Source organism: Triticum aestivum, chromosome 2D, assembly GCF_018294505.1.
Source record: "Triticum aestivum cultivar Chinese Spring chromosome 2D, IWGSC CS RefSeq v2.1, whole genome shotgun sequence".
NCBI classification, from domain to species: Eukaryota; Viridiplantae; Streptophyta; class Magnoliopsida; order Poales; family Poaceae; genus Triticum; species Triticum aestivum.
In genome coordinates this window covers 638,279,126-638,285,860 of record NC_057799.1, presented here as the reverse complement: position 1 = coordinate 638,285,860, position 6,735 = coordinate 638,279,126, and positions in this window count along the sequence as shown.

The window sequence follows — 6,735 nt, the reverse complement described above, 5'->3', positions numbered from 1 at the left end:
CGTGGCCCCCTCGGCCGGCCCCGCCGCGGCCCCCGTCGCCGTGGCTCCCTCGGCGGCTCCCGTCGCCGCGGCCGCACCCCTCACCGGTGTGGTCACTCGGGCTCGGACTGGGACCCTGCGTCCCAGCACGCGCTACTCATCGGACGAGTACGCATGCGCGGCTTCTACCTCGACGCCGTCCCCGCTCCCCACCTCCGCTCGCGCAGCCCTTCGGGATCCGAACTGGCTAGCTGCGATGCGTGAGGAGTTTGACGCCCTGCAGCTCAACCGTACGTGGCAGCTTGTCCCGCGGCCACCCCGTGCCAATGTCATCACTGGCAAGTGGGTCTTCCGCCACAAGACTCGTCCCGACGGTTCTCTCGAGCGCTACAAGGCGCGTTGGGTGGTGCGCGGCTTTCGCCAGCGCGCCGGCGTGGACTTCACCGACACCTTCGCCCAGGTCGTTAAACCGGGCACGATTCGCGCTGTTCTCCAGCTTGCTGTTTCTCGCGCTTGGCCTGTCCACCAGCTCGATGTGTCTAATGCTTTCTTGCATGGCCATCTCGACGAGCAGGTGTTCTGTCAGCAGCCGACTGGTTTCGTCGACACCGACTATCCGAACCACGTGTGCTTGCTCTCCTGTTCTCTCTACGGGTTGAAGCAGGCACCTCGGGCCTGGTACCAGCGGATCGCGGCCTTCCTTCAGCAACAGGGGTTCCGGTCCACATGGTCCGATGCCTCCCTGTTTGTCTACCACCAGGGCCCCGCCACCGCGTACCTCCTACTGTACGTCGACGACATCATCCTGACTGCGTCCTCGCCAGCACTTCTTCAGCAGATCACAGCTCGCCTCGGCACAGAGTTCGTCCTCAAGGACTTGGGGGCTCTCCACTACTTCCTCGGCATCGAGGTAGTGTGCTGGGCTACTGGCTTCTATCTGCACCAGCAGAAGTACGCCTACGAGCTTCTGGAGCGAGCGGGCATGCTTAACTGCAAGCCTGCTTCCACGCCTGCCGATACGAAGGCTAAGGTGTCCGCCGTCGAGGGCTCTCCGGCGTCCGACGCTCCCTTCTACCGCTCCATCGTCGGTGCGCTTCAGTACCTCACACTGATGCGTCCGGACATTCAGTATGCTGTCCAGCAGGTGTGCCTTCACATGCATGCTCCTCGTGACACCCATTGGGCTCTCGTGAAACGTATACTTCGGTACATACGTGGCACCACAGCCATGGGTCTCACCCTGATGGCCTCGCCAGACACCAGCCTTGTCACCTACTCCGACGCCGACTGGGCTGGGTGTCCTGACACTCGACGCTCCACTTCCGGCTACTGCGTCTACCTCGGGCCCTCTCTGATTTCGTGGTCGTCTAAACGACAACCCACGGTCTCACGATCGAGCGTCGATGCCGAGTATTGGGCCGTGGCCAACGCCGTCGCGGAGTGTTCCTGGCTACGACAGCTACTCTAGGAGTTGCTATGTGAGGTCACCAAGGCGACGCTCGTCTACTGTGATACTGTCTCCGCGGTGTACCTCGCTGCCAACCCTGTCCATCACCAACGGACGAAGCACATTGAGCTCGACATCCACTTCGTCCGGGAGCACGTCGCACTTGGTCGTGTTCGTGTTCTCCATGTGCCCACCGATCAGCAGTTCGCCGATGTGACACTAGTAGAAAACGGGGCAAAGGTCATAGGGCAGTTTTCACATTAGCCCCGGTTCAGTCACGAACCGGGACCCATGGGGGCATTCGTCCCGGTTCGTGAGCCCAGGGGGCCGGCCGGGGCCTCGTGGGCATTGGTCCCGGTTCGTATGGAACCATTTGTCCCGGTTCGAGCCACGAACCGGGACTAATGGTCCTCGCTCCTAGCCCACAACCATTGGTCCCGGTTCTTGGCATGAACCGGGACAGAAGGCCCGGATTTAGTACCGGTTCATGCCACGAACCGGGACCAATGAGGTGCCTATATATACCCCATCGCCACGGCAGAGCACTCCACAGTGCTCTGTTTTTCTCTGGCCAGCGAGGGGAGGGCTTTGTGGTGCTCTAGCTCACCTCCTATGCACATGAGGTGTTCGATGAAATGCCCGAGCCACACTAGTTAATCTTTCTCCTCTCGAAACTCGACCTCCGAGCTCCATTTTCCTCGAGATTTGTCTAGGTTTAGCGGCCCGTCACGTCCCATTCCCGTCTTCACCGCCGTCGACCGCCCGCGCCGATCTCGTCACCGGCAACACCGTGGTGAGCCTCTTGTTCTTATCTTCTTTTTGAAAGAAAAAATTTCTTACTTTAGATAGATACTTGTCTAATTTTCTTACTATTTTATTCCTTCTTATTACATAGTGCGATGGTTTTGGTATCCGCCCCCGTCGGCCCTCGTCCTGTCTATGATTCGGATGTGGTATATATTATCTTTTTATAACTATTTGATTCATTTATTGTTTATGACAAATATACCGACTAGCGTGACATAGATTTTATTTATCTAGGAGGTGGTTGAACCGGAAATTCTAACCGACCCTATTGTCGAGAGGTTAAATTTAGTTGAAGAAGAAAACAATTACTTGAAGGAAAAAATAAAAAAAATTGAGGAGGAGAAGATGATATTGGAGTTGCATGTTGCGGATGTCGTCGATGATCACAAGATCAAGATGGATGCAATGCGCTTGAAGATTAGAAAGATTAGAAAATATGCCATTCATACCGAGGCTTGGTATCATTATGCCGTTGGATCAATTGTTACCTTGGTTGCGATTATGATTGCATTTGTTTTCGCATTGAAATGTTTTACATAGTTTCAATGTATGGTTTAATTAATTAGATGCTCTGGAGAGCTATATATATGTTGTTAGATGAGAACTATGTATGTACTTTGGTTCTAATGTGATGATGAACTTCTATTAATTTGGTCACTTAATTATCTATTCATGATGTTCTGTAATGGTTTTTGACACACTTAATTATATATAATGCACGCAGATGAACCGGCAATGGATGTACGGTGACAGACACACCTCCGAGTACATTAAGGGCGTGCATGATTTTCTCGAAGTGGCTGAGGCAAACAAGCAGAATGGTTTTATGTGTTGTCCATGCCCTACATGTGGGAATACGAAGTCTTACTCTGACCGGAAAATCCTTCATGCCCACCTGCTTTACAAGGGTTTCATGCCACACTATAATGTTTGGACGAGGCACAGAGAAATGGGGGTTATGATGGAAGACGGCGAAGAAGAAGAGGACGATGACAACTATGTGCCCCCTGAATACGGTGATGCTGCAACGGGGGAAGCTGCTGAAGATCAAGAGGAACCAGACGATGTGCCCAATGATGCTGCAAGGGGGGAAGCTGCTGAAGATGAAGAGGAACCAGTGCCCGATGATGATGATCTCCGCCGGGTCATTGTCGATGCAAGGACGCAATGCGAAAGTCAAAAGGAGAAGCTGAAGTTCGATCGCATGTTAGAGGATCACAAAAAAGGGTTGTACCCCAATTGCGAAGATGGCAACACAAAGCTCGGTACCGTACTAGAATTGCTGCAGTGGAAGGCAGAGAATGCTGTGCCTGACAAAGGATTTGAGAAGCTATTGAAAATATTGAAGAAGAAGCTTCCAAAGGATAACGAATTGCCCGACAGTACATACGCAGCAAAGAAGGTCGTATGCCCTCTAGGATTGGAGGTGCAGAAGATACATGCATGCCCTAATGACTGCATCCTCTACCGCGGTGCGTACAAGGATCTGAACGCATGCCCGGTATGCGGTGCATTGCGGTATAAGATCAGACGAGATGACCCTGGTGATGTTGACGGCGAGCCCCCCAGGAAGAGGGTTCCTGCGAAGGTGATGTGGTATGCTCCTATAATACCACGGTTGAAACGTCTGTTCAGAAACGAAGAGCATGCCAAGTTGATGCGATGGCACAGTGATGACCGTAAGAAAGACGGGAAGTTGAGAGCACCCGCTGACGGGTCGCAGTGGAGAAAAATCGAGAGAAAGTACTGGGCTGAGTTTGCAGCTGACCCAAGGAACGTATGGTTTGGTTTAAGCGCGGATGGCATTAATCCTTTCGGGGAGCAGAGCAGCAATCACAACACCTGGCCCGTGACTCTATGTATGTATAACCTTCCTCCTTGGATGTGCATGAAGCGGAAGTTCATTATGATGCCAGTTCTCATCCAAGGCCCTAAGCAACCCGGCAACGACATTGATGTGTACCTAAGGCCATTAGTTGAAGAACTTTTACAGCTGTGGACTGGAAACGGTGTACGTACGTGGGATGAGCACAAACAGGAGGAATTTAACCTGCACGCGTTGCTGTTTGTAACCATCAACGATTGGCCCGCTCTCAGTAACCTTTCAGGATAGACAAACAAGGGATACCACGCATGCACGCACTGTTTAGATGACACTGAAAGTATATACCTGGACAAAAACAGGAAGAATGTGTACCCGGGCCATCGTCGATTTCTTCCGACCAACCATCAATGTCGAAAGAAAGGCAAGCATTTCAAAGGCAAGGCAGATCACCGGAAGAAGCCCGCCATGCGTACCGGTGATCACGTACTTGCTATGGTCAATGATTTACACGTAATCTTTGGAAAGGGTCCCGGCGGACTAGCTGTTCCGAATGACGTTGAGGGACACGCACCCATGTGGAAGAAGAAATCTATATTTTGGGACCTACCCTACTGGAAAGAGCTAGAGGTCCGCTCTTCAATCGACATGATGCACGTGACGAAGAACCTTTGCGTGAACCTGCTAGGCTTCTTGGGCGTGTATGGGAAGACAAAAGATACACCTGAGGCACGGGAGGACCTGCAACGTTTGCACGAAAAATACGGCATGCCTCCGAAGCAGTATGAAGGTCCTGCCAGCTACGCTCTTACGAAAGAAGAGAAAGAAATCTTCTTTGAATGCCTGCTCAGTATGAAGGTCCCGACTGGCTTCTCGTCAAATATAAAGGGAATAATAAATATGCCAGAGAAAAAGTTCCAGAACCTAAAGTCTCATGACTGCCACGTGATTATGACGCAACTGCTTCCGGTTGCATTGAGGGGGCTTCTACCGAAAAACGTCCGATTAGCCATTGTGAAGCTATGTGCATTCCTCAATGCAATCTCTCAGAAGGTGATCGATCCAGAAATCATACCAAGGCTAAGGAGTGATGTGGCGCAATGTCTTGTCAGTTTCGAGCTGGTGTTCCCACCATCCTTCTTCAATATCATGAGGTGGAAGAATGAGCTGAAAACGTTTGTCGACAAAGAAGAGACACCTGAATTCATCGGCCGGTATGAGAAGATCAGAGATCACTGGCCCGCATTTGTGGCCCACAAGACATCAGAAAAGAGTAAGAAGATGTCAGCGACAAACAAGATGAATGCTGCAAAGAAGAAGCTTCACCATCGCACGGGGTCAGGTGGCTACCTCAAAGCCCGGCCTAAGTGGGCCAAGTCTGAGAGGGATCTGCTTGATAAAGGGATCGAACCACAGACAATGAACTGGCCAGACCGTTGCCGGACTTGGTTCTTCGAGGCTGGCGGAACCTTGGACCCTGTATCAGGGAGGTGTCGTTGGACGGACGAGCAACTTGCAATACCCGTCAAGAAGATTCAGCACTATATCGATGCAGCGCAGCAAGGGACGTTCGTTCCAGACAGAGAGAACGACGAGCTCACAATGGCCCTCGGGAATCCTGAGCACCCTGGACGGACACGAGGCACGCCAGGCTCCGTTCCGTGGAAGGCTGGTTTTCCGGACGCGGGCGGTTACAAAACCCAGGAGAGGAGGAAAAAAGTGGAGCAGATCCAAATTCAGCGTCTGCACGAAAGGGTTCAAGTGCTAGAGGAACGAGACATCAATAGAGATGCCGAAACTGCCCCCGAAGCTACACCGCCATCTCAGCGTAGAAGCAGCGTGGCTTCCACCGAGCTGCCTCAGCTGGAGCATGCGGCTACTCCTAGCTACCCCGTGGATGCTATCACGGAGTCTCAACATTGCCACCTTATGGCGGAATGGCAGAACTTGAAAGTCAAGGCGGCTGTTGGCTCTGTTTTACCTACTGAACCCGGCGCAACCTACCACTGCCGGCCGATTCCTGAAGGATATGCTAGGGTGATGGTGGATGAAATAACGGAGGGATTTGAGGACCTCCAGCTTGACCACCCTACCGGTGAAGGGGAGACTCGGCTGGGTTTAGCTCTGAAGACTCCATGCCTATGGCGGAAGGAGCTCATCAAGCTTCCGAACTGGACGGCTCCGGCGAGTAAGGGCACTCCGCCTCCTCCTCCGCCTCCTCCTCCGGCGAGTGATCAGGGCACTCAGCCTCCTTCTCCGGCGCGTGGCGGCACTCCGCCTCCTTCTCCGCCGCCGGCGCGCCAGAGCAGCCAGCCTCCTCCTTCTCCGCCTCGTCAGCAAGGGCGGAAGAGACCCGCCGCTCCTGCGGCTGCTCCGGCGCGTCGTAGTCCTTCTCCTCCGCCTCGTAAGCAAGGAAAGAAGACAGCCGCAGCCGCTCCGTCTGCTCTGCCGGCGTCTAGCAGTACAGCTGCCAGAGGCGGGAGGCAATACAGATTCGGTCCTTCTCTGAAGACTCCAGAGAAGTTACCATATGAGAGGACCGAGGAGGAGAACGCGAAGATCGTGCGAGCCGAAGTGAAGAACTTCTTTGAAGGGGACAAAGCAAAGAAACATCCACCTCCGGAGGAGAAGGTAGATCCGGTGAAAGCAAAGCGCACTCTGGCTGCCCTGACAAAACCAC